The sequence below is a fragment of the Cavia porcellus genome, unplaced genomic scaffold, assembly GCF_034190915.1.
Source record: "Cavia porcellus strain 051 isolate PalLab524CR breed Dunkin Hartley unplaced genomic scaffold, mCavPor4.1 scaffold_9, whole genome shotgun sequence".
Lineage (NCBI taxonomy): Eukaryota > Metazoa > Chordata > Mammalia > Rodentia > Caviidae > Cavia > Cavia porcellus.
In genome coordinates, this window is record NW_026947492.1 from 36421135 (window position 1) to 36438708 (window position 17574).

General features: G+C 31.3%; 1 protein-coding gene across 3 annotated transcripts in view; it reads right to left on the reverse strand.

Moving 5' to 3' along the window:
* The window catches only part of Cntn5 (contactin 5), a 1085282-nt gene that overhangs the window by 823203 nt on the left and 244505 nt on the right, over nucleotides 1-17574 (reverse strand). The gene's annotated exons all lie outside the window — the stretch shown is intronic.

Consider the following 17574-nt stretch of genomic DNA (forward strand, 5'->3'; position numbering starts at 1 on the left):
AACATTTTTAGTCATAGTTCTATTCAGTTTTACATCTAATAATTATGACTTTTGTCCATAGCAAAAATATTTAAAATATTTCAAAATAGACATATTTAATTGCTGCTGTTTGGATTGTTTTTCCTAATTTTTATTTAATAGTAAAGTAGAATAATAACACTAAGTTTTCATGTATAATCATAGATTATTTAATAACTTCCTCTTTTCATGGTTTCTATAATTATTTTATAATAATTTGTTCTAAGGTTAGTATCTGTAGTATTATTGTTATTATTTATTTTATGTAAGGAATTGAAAGCACTTCTTTCTTAAAAGTTTCTGAATGATTCATATCTTAAAGTATTTTGAGAAAATTGTTTGCATATTATTTTGGTAACTTGCAAAAAATGAGCATTGTGGAGCCGTCTCTGTTTCATTTTAATAAATGCATTGTTTAATGAAATTCTCATTCAACAAAACTTGTATTTCTGTAACATTTATAATTTTATATATTTATGAATGTGCCAGCCTGACAAAAGAACAAAATCCCCATAAAGATAACATATCTGCAATTCTAACCTGGAATGCAGATTTGGAAACATTAGATAAATGACTTCAGAATGACCAGAGTCTCTCAACTGAGATTCCATTTTAAGAACAATGAAGATAAAGCTGAGGTATATTTTAATAAGATTGATAAAAATATTTAAGTTGCTAATAGTCTTCATCAAAGAGCATGATCGTTTTGATTCATGTTTACATCAGTTGTACCTACGGGAAATTGTTATATTTATTGGACAAACTGGTAAAAGTCAGCAATTTTCTGAGTCCATATAAGATTTCTGACTACTGCACTACTGTACTTTCTAAATGTCACATCCTTTAACTACTACCCAAATTCACACTTTCTAACATAAACGTGGGGTCACAAAAACAATATTAATAGGTACTATTTCACTTTTACACCTCACATTCATTATTTCCTCATTGTTTTCTTTTCCATCTCAGTATTCCATTTATCTTTTTCCTTAATATAGCAAGAAAGTTCTTAGTGTTGGATTCATCCACGTTTCATCCTGGTCTTCTTTAATTCATCTTTTATAATCCCCTTCCTGGCTATCTCTTTGACATGTGAACAAAACAAAGCAAAATAAAACAGTCTTCAAGTTTATGCTATTTTCTCGAGTTTTTCAAATTTGTGACAAAATTAACATATCTAACCCTTAAAGTAGAAACTATGTCTACTTCCTGTAATGATCCTTCCTAATGACCCCACAATGATCTTCTCATACTCTAGTGTTTGCTTTCACTCTCTGTGTATAATTTTAACCCCCACTCTGCCATATAAGACACAAATTTTAAAGCCATTTCTGACCCCTCATCCTTCATCATCTTGGAAATCATCACATAATTACATCTAATTGATATATATATATATATATATATATATATATATATATATCAACTCTGTTTCTTCTGTTTCTTCTTCACTTCCAAAATCCATTTTTTAACATGCATTGTTCTGTATTTGCCAATAAATTTGTCTTCATGGATTTCATTCTTAGCCCACTTCAAAATTTTCTTCACACTATAGCAGAATGATGTCTCAAATATCCAATAGGAAATATATTTGAATGGACATGGGTAATTTAGTACTCACAGTTCTTTATTTCATAATATGTATGCAATTAATTGACTCTACAAACATACATTTTTTATGTGTCCACTACAATATGTCCATTACACTGATCAATTTTGCATGCCTATATCTTGTAATCTGAGCAACTACCTTGAAAATAACGATATGCTATGTATTAACCACTGCTAATTTCCTGTATTGTTATAAATTCTGTATTATTTTTATTGGTTTTTCTCTTTAAAATAAAAAAATTCAAAAGCAAACAAAATAAAAATCTTGATTATATGTGCTGTTTTGTTCAATAAGACATCAGCTCACTGAAGTGATTGTAAACAGTCACTTCCAATATTGTATAATTGCTATAACAAGGGTTGTTCTATGTGCTGTGAAGTCACAGAGACACCATCCGGCCCATTACTAGACATTCAAGGAAAGCTTTCAGGAGAAGGTGACTTCTATATTGAAGAAAAATAATAAATAAATGAAGCACAGATAGTTATAGTGAGGACATGGAAGATAAGCTGAGTCATGTGGTTAAGGATATTATTTGATGGATACAGAAACTTTTCTAAATTATATTAAGAATTTAAAATGATAAAATTATAAAATTCAAAATAAAAACTAATCATAACACTAGTGACCATACATATATCCATATTAAGTATCACAGGTTATCACACATTTCCAATTGGTATTTTAAACTGCAAATCAGTGTTACTAATAACAAGAAAGTTTTCAGAAAATCTATAATATACAGGTTGCAAAATGTATAAATATGATCTGGAATCATATAATTCAAGCCACAGTTCCTAAAATTAGGTATAAAAATATGTCATTTTAAAATGGACTTTACTGATCTAGCACTGAATGTAAGACTTCTCAAATATTCAATTAATGCCACATGCTCTTATTTATCACTTCAAGGATATTTTGAGTTTAAGTGCTGAGTGTTGATTATATTGTAGTTAATCATTCATGATGTGCAGTTACTTTTTAATGATACCAGGTGGATCATCCTAATTCGAGATTAAATACATTCCACTGACATAATGTCTTCTCCACCCTGTGGCCACCTGTCTGGTACCAAACCTGCTCAACTGTGGAAATTGACAGCTGGTTCTTCAAGGGGAGCGATGGAAGCAGAAGTCAGGTGAAAATGGCTCATTAGCAATGAAATGAAAAAAAAAATTCAGACTTCCCTCTGGATCTTTTGGAATATGTGAGTCTCTCTTCATTTGTCCAATGGAGAATCAATTACCAAAAATGTGCTTAAACCTCAAATGGTTCTGAAATTCCTATGATACTATCATTTAATTAATTTATTCATTATTTCTCCAGTTGCAGTTTCATCTTGACATAAATCACAACATGCACTCTGGGAAATCTCTCTCATGTTGTGACTTTCTGAGCATGTTCAGGATGGTGCATTAGAAAGAACCCCAGAACTGGAAACTGGATGCTGAATGCCATTCATTAGTTGCACAATGTTGCAGAGTTACCTCAATTTCTCTGGAGGTCAGATCAGTCATGAAGAAAACAGAATGTAATGGCTACAGTAAAAGAATTATGCTTATAGATTTTTCTCCTTTTTCCTGTGGTTTTATTTACAGTTACTAAGAAAATACATGTCTTTCAAATAGTCTCTTAAATTTGTGGGCACGTACATATTATTTAACGACCTTTTCATTGCATATATGCAATGAGCTTTCAAATATATTTTCCAGAAATATGCAAAAAGGAAGACTAGTTATCAAATTAAAAACATGACTTTTTGTTCAAAATTTTGATTTGCTATATAAAGTATTAGTGATTAAAACATTTGTGGAAAGTTTTCTTATAGAAACTGTTGATTTTTATAGACTATCTCCTGAACATTCTTCAAACTATGGAAAGTTAATTATGTTTAACTGAAGAATTTTCCCATTTGTAAGACAGAGATGGTAACAATGCTACAATGATGAAAAAGGTGTCTACTATATTTTTTACAAGCCACCAGTGCAGAATGGCTCACTGATAGTAAGTAGCTGTGTTTCTTCCTGCGCTCTCTAGAGAACATGCAATTGTAAGCAGCACACTGGCACATCAATAACCCCGAAAACACAAAGAGCAACTGAAAAATTTTCCAAAAATAAGCTTCTAATGTTGCTCTCAACCTTTTGTCACTTGACTCCTTTCTCATACGTGTATACTTGCCTTCTGACCTTTCTGATTTTTTGTAGCCCAAAGCTCTGTCATTAGTTGCAGCCACTAGAAGTCATACTGTTTTACCTGTCACTATTAGTTAAGAATACGATTCAGCTTCAAGATAACTACAATTTTTCTTCTATAGTCCTTTTGGGGTCCCTCAGTTAGCAAGGTCAAAGGGGCTGCCAGGAGCAAATAACTGAGCAAAAAATTGGTTGTTGAAATATTTCATTTCACAAAGCCATGAACTCCCAGAGCAACCTTTACTGCCATTTGTTACACATTCACCACATGTGTCTTCCATCTCAAAAATCTTTTATCTCCCCAAAAATCAATGTCATGGAACAAACTACTTTCCAGATGTCACCTAAAAATACCTTCACAGAGCCAGTGGCTGAAGTCAGTTTGCAGACTCTGTACTCTGAGAAGCCTAAGACTCCCTTAAAGCAGATAAAGCTAAAAAAAAAAAAAAAAAAAAAAAAAAAAAAAAAAAAAAAAAAAAGGTGGGGGGGGATTTCGAGAGTTTACACTACTGGCTCAGCAGCTGTCAGCACTTCTGGTGTCAAGGCACAAATGTCACAGAGGTCCTGCCAGTGGAGTAACACCATGAAAAGCAGTCTGGCAGCCTGGCTGGGCGCCAAAGCCCGTAACCATTTGATACATAGTGCTGGAAGCTGCACATTCACTATCACTATCCACTCTAATTGCTCTTAATCAAAGCAGAGGGATTTGTTTCGCATCAAGGAAATGAAGAGGTGTTTTTTGACTCAGTCAAAAACATAATTTCTAAAGTGAAGATTAATTGAGATGGTTAGGATACTGTGGTCAACTTTCTGTGATGCATAAACATACATACCATGGAAGGAAATGATTTGAATTAAAATTCATTCCCTGAACCCAAACCACAAATTCATCTGTACTTGAGAGTAAAATGCATCAATGTATGAGATATGCAACACTAAAATGTTTATTTTCATAACTCTGAGGTCTCAAGAGAGAAAAGTGTCCAAAATATTGTACAAATGATTTAACAATGAAGTGATTTTCCAGTTGTTAAGAAATTTGAGACAATTTTTTTTTAACTCTAGAGAATTTTATTGTATCTTTCCTTTTTTCAGAAACACTCTGATTTGATTTTGGTACAGTGCTGTAAAAACCAAGAGACAGGCAAAGGATGCCTCTCTCAAGGGATGGGACACTATGGCTTTGAATAGTGGCAAACTGCCTGGCATCATCAACTGCTTTCTGATTTGTAGTTAGCATTAGCTTGAATCTTGGATATAGTAATTTACTCAACAGTTTGTCAGGATCTACAGAAGTATGCCCTTGGTCTTGGATCAAAGCTTGTGGACAATTTATTAGGAACATTTGTCACCATAAAAATAATACCTATTTCTCTCTGTAAAAGAGAAGGAAAGGAAGAGAGAGGGGAGGAGGAAGTAGAGGAAGGGAAAGGAAGGGAGAAGACTCTATTATCAAATTAAAAGAAATGGGGCTTTACTTTCCCATGTCCATTTCCAAACACCCACCACCACCCACCCCGCACACTCTCCTATGATATATACTAATCTACTTTTCTACCATTTGCATCATTTAATCAAAAGTGTCATTGCTAAGGTTACTAATGGTCTCATAATTAAAAGAAAGAAGGTGAGAAAAATTACTACCTTGCAGAATATGTTCAATAAGTGCAATCCCTTTGACTGCTAATTATTAACTCCAGTGGCCCACTTCCAACATTTATCTTCTGAGATTTTAAGTGTTTAATCAATATACCCATAGGTACACCTTACATCTTTCTTAGCTTCATTATTTTTATACCACGCCATAACTCTTTTAGTTTTTAATGTGACAAGTTTTCCCATAATTTCTTCAACACAGCTTGACAAATTCGAAATACAGCACAGTAAAACATGATGCATCCATTTCCTGCCTTGACACACACCTGTATTTTTTATCTCAACTATTCTGCTCTAATCAGCTGTTGTCCTGTAATTATAACTCAAATATAGGTACCAGATCTGCATTTATTTTCATGTCTAATACTAAATTTTACCCTGGTATTTTTTACTCAGGCCATATCAGTGGTCTCCTAACAGTTTTTCCTGTCCTTGTTTCATTGGTAACTTCAAACTCTCTTGTCTTTTGAGCTACTATCTGCTTAGTTGCCTTCCAAATCCAGTTACACACTTATGAACAGAGGTGTTTGTGGTTTTCCCTTGGCCAATATGTTCAAAATGTTTGACTAAAGCTATTTAACGTCTTCTTTTCCAATTTCATTATCTGATAGTCCCCTATGGTCACTGATTAGCTTACCTTTTTATTTCATGACTTAGGGTCTACAATAAACATCAACATTTGCTGCACTCTTTATTACATTGTTATGCAAAGTGTGTTGTGCAGAATTGCAACATCATGATTGCCCAGGTTGAAAACACAGGACTTAAGTTCTACTCAAAAGTTTATGAAGCAGAATCCACAACTTTACAAAACCACACTAAGGATTATACAGAAATTTACCCTTTCCCTGAAGCCATTTGCTGAATATTTCAATTATTCTGCCCACATTTTCCAGTATCTTTTTATTTTTTTTCTCTTGGCAGTTTGTTTCTTTCTCCTCCTATTTTTCTGTTTCTTTCTTCTTCTTTCATTATTTCTTAATAGTTATTGTGTTGACTCATTCCTCTGGCTATATGCCAACACCTTGCTCAAATATTTCTTTTCAATCTGGTGGATCATTTCCTCCAGAGAAAGATGCATTTTCTTCTTTGTCAAGACAGTAAACATGCTCATGACAAATATAAACATTGAAAAAACAGAAACACTAGCTACTTTAATTTGATTAGTACATTGTATAGTGCATGTAATATCATTGTACTCCCATAAATATATACAGTTAATATGTGCTAATTAAAAAAAACTATAAATTTCCCCTTATATAATGATTGCAAAATTATCTTTTACAAACATATTCACTACAAAATAAATGAAAACACCTATTGGGAATGAGACCATATATGTCTAACTGTGTACATGGTATGCCATACATATATACATGAAATGAACAAAAAGTACTTAAAATGCTTCATGTGGTAGAAAGTAAGATGTATCTTTTCCATTCAAGTGTATCTGAATTATCATTAGATAATTTCAGAAAAATGATGGTGGACTGCATATGTAGTGAGTTGTTTAATTTTATACCATACCAAATACTACTAGGACTGTAATAAAAATTAGTTTTACTAATCAGATTAATAATTGTCTAGATAGAAATTTATGTGTGGCAAACTTTAGGTATATTTTGACAGTGAGAATGTGAAGTATTCTATACCACTAAATGTTTTAGTACTACTTAAGCATACCTTCAAAACTGGCCTTTCTCAATTTATCAAATATTTGTTGATTGTATGAATCTGAAAGTTTTGTGTAATCATCAAATGAATTTAAAGCCCTCATATTTTGAACACTTCTTGGACTACTCTGGATTCAAATCTACTTTCTGAGTCTTGTCCCAGACACATTAGACGCAGAATGTCCTCAACACTCTCCTGCATTTGGACAGTCATCCCAGACTGTCTTTTTAAGGATACATTCCTGGGACTGGGGATTTAGCTCAGCAGCATAAGTGCCTGCCTTGAAAAGGAAAAAGAAAAAAAAAATGCATCCCTAATTGAGTCAACAAAGATAAGATAGGACAAAGGTGTAAGTATTACAGAATGATGGAATATATTGGCAAACACAATATTTATTCTTACAGGTATAAATTATTAGAATAAATGTTTGCTTTCATATTACTGTGATGCACAGATTAAAAGAATTAAAAATTATTAAATGAATTTATAAGCATACAATGCAAAATTACTGAATATTAACTTTATATAAATCAGTCATGCTTGTAAAAGAACCAATTTTTTTGTTAAAATATACATTTTAAGAAAAGGTAATATGTTTTAGTTTATAAACAGAAACTTTGATCTGTTGTAAATTAAATTTACCAGGCAGGAAGAATCCCCAACAGACCACAAATAAATCATTTTGTCCTCTCTCAATAGATGAGAATTTCCCCACTGCTTCAATGTTAAAACTTTCTTAGCAGATTTTAGCTGTCTACTGAAGACTTGAGACTAGAATAAATTACAAGAAAGGCACGTTTATCTTATACATTAAAGATTCAATTGAAAAATTAATTAATAAACCCACCTTTATAATCAAAGAAGTAAGATCTGTGTGAAATTACAAATAATTCAAGCTAAAAATGGGTCACAATAATTTACATATTTCAAGATAATTTTCTTTTGCTCCTGAATCATGACCTACATTTGTTAAACTATTTGGTTGATGAGACCTTAGTTAATAATTTTTTAAACTTACTTGGTTTATATTTGAATGCTCTTTAATTAAGTATCTTAGAAAATATAGCAGCACTAAGAAAATACATCTGGAAATCTATGATAATATGACATGATAGCAGAGTGAAAGGGTAATCCATCTATATAACATTTATTGTAGTGGAAACTAAAGTGATTCTGAGTATTCCATTCATATTGTACCTTCTCCTTCTGAGGTCTTTCTACAAAAAGCACTTCTTTTTCTGCCAACCTATTACAAACGTAACAATTTTCATTATGTTGTTTCTTTCTCTTTTTAATAGATGATCTACAACCACATTTCTGTTTCCAACTGTTTCTGGTCACTAAATTGCTTTGGGACCTGGAATAAAACATAAATTAAAGGAATAATGAAAGGAAAAATAAATTCCTTTCTTTGCTTTACTATTTTTTCACAACACAACTTGTTTGAGAATAAAATACCAATGGCTTATATATACCTAATTCTCATTAACTGTTGCTTAATTTTCTAACTATTTCATTTTAACTATTTGAAGTTAATGTCACAGTAATCCAAAGCAGAATACAGAGGCACCAAAGCCACATAATTTGTACAGCCACTTTTTTATCTGCTGCCCACATTATAGTCAGCTTTTCTAAATAAGAAGAAAAGATATCACAGTAGAACATATCCAATATCACATGGAGAGAACAATTGTATTTCCTGCAACTTGTGAACTGAATGAAACATTATTATTTAATATTTGCTATAACCCTATAAAGAAGTTTGACTCTGGATTTTTAACAAATACATTATCTAAAGTTTTTAAGAAGGTCTATATTTTGTCTTAGGTTAAAAAGTAAGTAAATGGAAAAATAATTTTTCAAAATAAGACATGCTCTCTTTAATCTAGATGTTTCAAATTGCATCTTTTTCTTTTAATTTTTTATGCTAAAGAAAATGAAACCAAACAAAGTACAACACAATAAAGCTGATCAAAACAAAACAATGAAAATGATACAGGAATTCAAAACAAGATAATAAATCAACAATGGCTACCATAGTCCTTTTTTTTTTTTTTAATATCACTACTTGTTTGCAACCCTTGAGGAAACATAAAAATATGCCACTATTACACATGACTTAATTTGGGGTTTCGTCTTATTTTATTTTTTCTTTATTAGACTGATATAAAACGTATGTACTCCAGTCACAGTGGATCATATTTTTGCAAGTATAGTTCTAACACGTCATTTCAAATGAGCGGCCTGATAATGGTCAAAGAGCAAATTGGTGACCACTTTAAAATTCTTTCCTTGCTAAGAGGTAATTATAGTCAACAAAACAGTCATCATGACACCTTTAAAGAAAGTAGCATATGAGTTGGAAAAATGCTCAGAAAACAAACCCAAGAAGCAATTATCAATAGGTAAAATAAAATATTTCTTAATTATTCATTTTTGAGAGAACTACAGGCACTGGTATGCTATGTTACAAACTAAACTGATAAAATTGCAGAAGACAAAACCAAATTTTCTTATCATGACAATTCTATTGATTTAAACAGAATTCGTAGAGCCACTTTGTTATCTGCCTATTCACATTATATTCAGCATTATATCAGATTTAAACAGCTAGATTTTTAAAAAATAAGTATACTTTAAGAAACATTTGAAAATAATTTAATCTTACATCATATTTAACTTCTAGAAAAGATAATATAAGTGTGTTCCAATTAATAAAAAAGTACCTAAGAGTGACCCCTGGTTTGAGCAAACACATTTCAGAAAGGAATTGTAGTAGATTTTTGTGGTGCAATTATGTTTAAAAAAATAAAGTCTCTAGAAATTATTCTGCAAGTATAAAGAAAGTGAACATCAAAAATTCTACCAAATTTCTGTGAGAAGGCCATCATCTACAGTTCTCAAGCCACTGTCCGCTCCTTGGTTCCATGACCCTCCATCCTGCCAGCTCCAGTGATGGGCTGTGATGACATAGGATGGCAGGCTCCTTTCCCCCAATATTTAGTTGAAAGCTAAGTTTTTAATCTCCAGCTCAGTTTGGGAGAACACCACAACCATGAAACCAAAATATAACAGTAGCAATATAAGAAAATAAAAAAGTTAAAGAACAATCGCCTTCTTATAATGGAACATAAAATCATTTGAAAAAAATCTAAACAAATCAGACAATCTGTAAAATGCATCATATATCTTGAAATGATAAGAAGGAATACTCTGTGTATTCTATTTAAAAACTAAACAAGCTCATTTATTATAATGACAAAATATAGAACAAAACATACATGCTCATTAGAAAACAATGATTGAAAAAAGTCACCAGACAATGACCAAATACATTGTGAAATATTTATGCAAATAATAAAAATTATGGGTACATCTAATTGAGTGAAACACTCTCAAAAGCACTTAAGAAAAATCACCTGAAGAAAAAGTACATAGTTTATGATTTTATTTATATTAACTCAAAAACAAGAAAACCTCATCTAAGTAGATATAAATCTGAAAAGCTGGGTATTTACAGAGTAGAATAAAGTATCACAAGGACCTTTTTCATGTTATGGAAACATTGTACAGTTTGATTGAGATGGTGGTTACATTGGATATATATATTTGAAAATATATATTTTTTCAAAATGTATTAAAATGTGTTCATAAATGCATTTAGACATATGTAATGTACCTCAAAAATAGTAAAAAAGATATAAAAAGGTGAGTTACAGTATACATTTTTTGCAATGTAAAAATTAACAATATGATGTTACATATTCATGCCATTTTAATGTTTATTTTTATTTTTTTAAATTTTATTTAAAACAAGAAAAGAACATTAAAGAAATAAAATAGAAAAAAATGAGAAAAAGTAGAATACAGAATTCAAAAAAAATTAACATTATAAAATCACTAGTTGATATATTACATGTTGTCATCTTAACAATAGTTGTTAAAGTTACAAAATAAAAGCATAAAAAAGTGGCTAGGCACTCAAATATTGACAGTGAACACTTATTAGCATCAAGTTTTGCCAGAATTTAGATAATGTTCAAAATATTAAACCAATGTTAAGAATATTATTATTTCAATAACAAATTTCCTTTTTCACGTATGTTCAACTTGGGTTGATTTCTTGGAAAATGAAAAATGTTGATGCATATTGCCAAATTGCATTTGAAAATTACTGTTGACTTATTTACTATAAATTCACTATTAAATATTAACTGGCATCACTGTTTCTCTCTGCATTCATATATGTAAATATGTGTGTACACATTCATAAATTTTGAAATATAATTTCAATACACTAAATGGGGTACATGTGGTAAGTTTTGAGTTCACTCTGGAGTTTTCTTACATGTATACACCATGAGACAATCACTGCAATCCATATTCGTACAAGACGAGATGCATAAACGGAGTACAATTCTTTAGGACATTTTCTAGGTTCACCGTGCACTTGTGGTGTAAGCATTAATCCCAATACATATGTCAACTTCACTGAATTGATACACCCTTAGCAGAAGAGTAAGACTCTGCGTGTGCCTGGTGGGTCATAGTAATGTGGTCATGGTAATAACTTTCCCTGCTCTGCATCCATGCTTCCATAAACTAAGTGTCTTTACTCGGCCTCTTCATTCACAATGATTCTGGTTTGGATCCAGCTATTGCATACTAAATTTCCACCAAACATAGTCAAATGAAATCTCTCTTGGAATAGCGTCAGGTATTGTGGGATAGCTATAGTAAAAGTGGATGCTATACTGGGATCTATGACATAAAAATGGAAACTGGGGCTATTACAGCTCTAATAGAACAGGTCCTTAATAAAGGGGGCTAGTGTAAAGATATATCACATATTGCAGTGAACTAATTTTGAGGCAAAGAGCAAGTGTGAACCAGAGGCCTCCCAGTGTTGGCAAGGTGTCAGCACTCTTGCTCAGCTAGAATGGAAAGACAGATGATAATGGATACCTGTGCTTTAATAACCCCTCCCCAGAGATGTGTAACATGCAGGAAGCAAATAACAAACATACATATAAAACATCTAGTAGTTCCAATCAAACAAATTGAGAAGTAGTCCTTTTCAGCATCGAGTAGCCCTAACCCGAACAAAGTGCAACATTTTAGACCAAAAATGCGTAATTCAAGAGTGTCCACAGTGTATATGTATTACATAATAAAGTAGAAAAACCATCAAAACCTAATATCCTGAATAATTTAAATAATCAGGAGGAAGTGAATGATAAAATCGATAGAATGTTAAATATGCAAATGCAAAAATGATATAGAACTTTTGTGAACAGAAAATAATTTCAAAATAACTATCATTAACAAATTAGGGATAAATATAGAAAGTAGATGAAAATATAATGTATTCAAAGTTGAATCCATCCTTTTTTGGAAAAATACAGTACCTGAAATTAATAACTCAAATTATGGGTTTTAACACAAACTGCATGCAGTCAAAGATAATATTATTGAATTTGAAGACAAGTCAACAATAACTGTGCAAACTGAATCAGCAAGGAAAAGGCAAAAATGAGAGGCAGAAATAATTGAAGTTTACATGGTCTAAAGTCCTAACCTAAGTATTAATGAGAATGTGAGGAAGAAAAGAGAACACTCAAAACAAAATCTATGTTTGAAGATATAATGAAGAAATACTTTCTGATTGCTTAAAATTATTTGTATTTAGACTTGAGGCATAATTTATCTGTGTTTCTGGTAGCTTTTTACCTTTTAATATTTTATTTCCCATTTATAAACTTCTATACTTTGTAACAGTTCTATATTAGTAAAGTTGGCAACTTCTTACCTTTAGAAAGCACTCGTTCTATATTTATAACAAATAACGATGTGACTTTGTTTTCTGGTCTGTTTCTTCCACATTAAGGTGAGCCCTATTCTCACAAGTTCTCTGAAAATCATTTTAGAATTGATAGAAGAATAAAGGAACTATGCCATAAAATGGAGTATGAAGTTATGATTTACAGTAGGTACTGAAAGGAAACAAAGGCTGCCGAGTATGGTTTGGATAGTCTCCATTATCCTGACAGTAAATTAGCTTTTCATTTGAATGCTACTTTCTTTGAGAAGAGTTGATGCATTTTAAATTGATGCAGCAGTGCATGTTATTAAAGCCAGGAATCATAAATTATTCCTTAAATCACTGAGTCCTGGGAATACAGAAAGCCAATGAATCACATACCATTTGAATATCGATTTAGTTTCCCTGTAAGCCTATGCTGGTTTTTGTGTATGTCTTTGGCTCCAGCAGGTCTGCATGCTTTCCAATTTGCTTGAAAACTGTGTGAAAATATTCCCATGGCTCTCTTGTAAAATATGACAGCCTGACATTTTCTTTAATTACAAGACCTGATCTGTTTAATAGCACAAAATTGGCCTCCAATCTGACATGCCTCCCCTTTAAAATCAATGGTTAGACTCTAGGGCACCAGCGTGGTCATCAAGATCAATATTTGAAAAAAATACAGCTTGTCAAGACCTCCCAGCCTTTTATTGATTCAAATAGGGAGCAGCTCACAGATTGAATAATGATATCAGAGTTCTGATCCAATAAACAGAAGCTTCTTACATTAATTTCAGTATAGGCAGATGAATCTGTGACAAATGATACAAGCATAATATACTTATCCAGGAGACAACAGTTGAACAAAGCTCAGTGTTTTTCAAGGGGAAAATAAATTTACATATATATTTTTATATACACTTTTTAGATTTCTCAGTATGTGAACAAAATAACATGCTACACTGGCCTCATATAAAACCAACCATAAGCACAAACATATCCTCCTACAGATAATAAAGAAGGACAAAGTCACCATGAAAAGAAAAATTACTATGAGAAAGAAACGTATCATTTTGTCTTGAACAACTTATTAACAGTATGATGGAGTTTTAAAAAGAATTATTAAAAATAAGCTGATAGGGAAAAGAGAGAAAGAAAAGGGAATGGAAAAAGGAATCAAGATGTGTTATGTATGTGTATCAACTCCACACAAAAAATGTGAACATTAGTTACTATAGTAAAGCACTAATAAAAATAAAATAAAACAAGAAAATAATTAATCCTCTTTCTTAGAGTAGGATCATTACATTTTTACTCTGATAAATCAACTGCATAGGTTTTGACATCTAATCCAACATATGAAGCACCAGAATGATGTATCGAAATTATTTTTCTAACTCCCAGAAACAAGGATTAGTCAATATCAGTTTCTTCAAAATTTCATTAGTAATTAAAATGAGTGCATAGATATCTCATTTTCACTTCTAATTTCAATGCTAAAAGACATTAGGAATGCAAGTCATACCAGCTGGAAATGGGAAATTAAAATTAGACTTATGATTCTATAGCATATGACTGCAAACAACAGAAACAATCATCAGGAACAAGAGTTTAGACTTTTCTCAATGCTGAAATATTTCAAATTTGACATCACTAACAAGAGCAGTTAAAAGTGATAAGATAGTCAATTTTATATAAACTAAACTCTAGAACAATTACAATTGTTTCAGAAATCGTAATTAAGTAGTTAATTTATTGAAAAGTTCATTGAACAACTTTGACTCTGGAATAACAGAGTAACTCGTGTGTTAATTACTATAATTAATAATTCATTGAACTTTTTAAATTTATTAGGCACTATAGAAATTTCTTTATCTCACATATCTCATACTTACCATTTATTTGCGCTATGCTTATATATTTTAGTTACCTCATTTTTATCTGTTACCTTATTTATTCTGTGAATGCACAGAAACCCAAAGGAACATTATCGTGCATAGGAGAAAATGAAGCCAATATTTAATAAGTAAGTTATCCAGTGCACAGAGATAATGTCATATCTTGGATTTTAAACTATTTTTCCAACACGTAAATCTAAATTTTCAGTCATGATACTAACCTTAGTATAATTTTTCTTTTCTTAAAGACCTAATGTAGAGATTTAAACTGCACAGATTTCTAGGAAAAAAAATGATGACTTTGAAAAGTATTTTAACATTTCAAGAAAATGTAAAGTTTCAGCTTTTCAATTACTTTTCACCATAGCTTTTCTAAATATCTACAAACATCATACCTTTTCACACAAAAATAAAACCATAAGACTTCTATTTCCTATTTGTGAAGTTAAAATAGTAAGGCCACAACTATTCACGCTGCTGTGGATTTTTAAGTTGCTCCTTTATACAGAAAGTAAAATCTTTTTTCCAAATTATTTATAGGACTATGTATATAAAAGGATTAAATGTAAGTCATTTTTAATGCAACATATAAACTAAAAATTGCCCTAGAATGTCTTTCTTTATTTTCATAAAATTTAAGCATCAATAATCCTGCAACTTTACCAAGCCTCAAATTTCTTTTGTTTCATTTAATTAAAATTTTACAGACTGCCAACTTTTGCTATTTGTTAAACTCTAGCAGATGTTATTGAGCATCTCCTCTGTTAGGAAATTATACTAGGAATGGAGAGTATCTTCTTTGTCTTAACACTTTAAATTATTTATTTATGTTTTCATTTATTTTTATCACATAATTTATTCAGGGACACAAAGCCTTTTTAAGGCAGTTTGTGGTTAGTGTTTCATTTTGCTTTTATCTGAAGGTACCAGTTTTCCTGTAGAATGATACGCTTCTTTTAGTCTGCAGAGGTAAAGGAAAGACTGTTTTCTGAGTCAAGTCGCTTAACATAGTTCTTCAAATTGCTTACTTAGGGATTGATGAATAGACATGAAAAATTCAAATCATGTGTACATTGTTATTATCCAATACAATGGACTAACCTATTAAACAATCACTGTAAAGAAGTAAACCTTTTTTGTTTATTTTTCACTTGCTGAACTTTTCAGATGGTCAAATAGAGTTACATCAGTCAAAACTTACTCAGTTTTTTCTCTGATAATATATTGTGCACAATACAGCAAAGGAGGTTCAAGTTATAATTTTGAAAGATTAAATCCTGAATGCTATTTTCATTCCTAAGATTGAAATCTTGAAAAGTCAGAAGCCTAGATCACAAGGCTCTAAATCCCTAGAGTATGACTCCTGACAGATCAATATAAATTATAATATAATTATGCAAAATAAATTTTAAATTATTTAAATGATACATATTAACTTTTAACAGTTGACGTTTTTGAGAACATTAAAACATGACAGAATATTCCTGGATCTCTTTACAAAATAAAATGGACAATATAAAAGTACAAACGTTCATAAGCACAACGATTCAGAAAAACCAACCATGGTAGGTTGTGCTTGTAATCCCAGCACCTGGGGAGGGTGCAAGCCAGGAGGATCTCAAATTCTAGTCCTACACTGGCAACTTACCAAGCACTTGCCTCAAAATAAATAAAAATGAAAATAAAAATAAAGAAAGAAAGGAAGGAAGGAGGTCAATTTAATGACCTGGGTTTAATCCCCACTACCACAAAGAGAGAGAGAGTAAAAGAGAGAATAAGAGAGAGACAGACATGAAACAAGACTCAAGTGGACAGTACTAAAAACAGTCTAATAGATGTAACACAAAAAGAGAAAATACTTTCATAAAAATAGATTAAAATGTGAAATGCATAAGTGCATGCTACTGTGGTTTGTAATTGTGCACAGCCAACTTCCATCTTGATAACAAGTTATCTGAAGTACCAAGATAGGAAACTTATCTTTTGACAAGATCTATTGGAAACAAAGACAAGTCACCACTACATATGCCATCCAAATTTTTACCTTTCTTTTTTTTATTTTTTTTATTTTATTTTAAAGAGAATAAAACACAAGGGAACAGAACAAAGCAAATCAGAACAGAACAATGCAAGCAACATAGCACTTCACAACAAGACAACCAGACATCAACAGTAGCTACCTTAATGTCTCTTTTCTTTTAAACAGTTGAGCATACCTTCATACATTAATATCAAACGTAACAAAATGGTATAAAACTATTCAAGAGAATGAAAGCACCACAGGACATTCACAACCAACTAATAGTAAATGAACCATGGCTACTACAATATCTCATTTTCCATAAAAATTTTTGTTTATACCATCACACTAAATAAAATCTAATAAGACACAATAAGATAGAACCAATCAAAACAGAAGAACAAAAGCATGGTAGGACTTCAAACAAGAGGATAGTAAATCAGCAATGGCTGCCATAGTGTCTTGTTTTCTTCAAAATAGCTGTTCATATCAGCACACATAATAAAATAAAACAAAAGAGAATAAAACCAATCAAACCAACAAAAACATTATAAGACTTCAAAGCAATATAATGGGAAACCATGATTAGCATAAAATCATATGTACTCTTACCATTTCTTATACTAGGGAGACTATACAATATTTACAAATGTGTGTTTGATGTATTTCACTTATGAGTATGGTCTCAAGTTGCATCC